Genomic DNA, 499 nt, shown 5'->3' on the forward strand with positions numbered 1-499 from the left:
GAGCAACAAAACCAACCTTCCCTGGTGGTCTAGTGGTTAGGATTCAGCTCTCTCATTACCGTGGCCCGGGTTCGATTCCCGTTCAGGGAATGCTCTTTTGCCTTCCAACGGTGGACTGTGAAGTGAAGCTCTGCTTGCAGCTGCTAGAAACCCAGCCAAACAACAAAAAAGGTGGGCATTTGAAAATGGACCTCTTTCGAGCCGGAGTCGAACCAGTGACATAAGGATTGCTTACACTCCCACCTACAGTCCTCCGCTCTAACAGCTGAGTTATCGAAGGCACTAGGAGTTAAGACAGAACCTCAACCTATTAGGGTTCTGTAGCTCTACTGCTGGCCAAAAAGCACTTCTGGTGGAGGAAGACGTGCTGGCTTTTTGAGGAGGGAAGCAAAAAGGAACCAAACTTTCCATATACCGGGAGACGAACACTGGCCAACTGGGTGAAAATCAGGAGTCCTAACTGCTAGACCATAGGGGAACTGCCTTGAACCGGCCACAG

The 499-nt window shown here is 50.3% G+C and overlaps 1 non-coding gene across 1 annotated transcript; it reads left to right on the forward strand.

Moving 5' to 3' along the window:
• Nucleotides 1–18: 18 nt before the first annotated feature.
• trnae-cuc (transfer RNA glutamic acid (anticodon CUC)) lies at nucleotides 19–90 on the forward strand. Its single transcript has one exon. It is a non-coding gene; the product is annotated as a tRNA-Glu (tRNA).
• The last annotated feature ends 409 nt before the right edge of the window (nucleotides 91–499 follow it).

The sequence above is a fragment of the Sinocyclocheilus rhinocerous genome, unplaced genomic scaffold (assembly GCF_001515625.1).
Source record: "Sinocyclocheilus rhinocerous isolate Xijiao unplaced genomic scaffold, SAMN03320098_v1.1 scaffold14693, whole genome shotgun sequence".
In the NCBI taxonomy this organism is placed as follows: Eukaryota; Metazoa; Chordata; class Actinopteri; order Cypriniformes; family Cyprinidae; genus Sinocyclocheilus; species Sinocyclocheilus rhinocerous.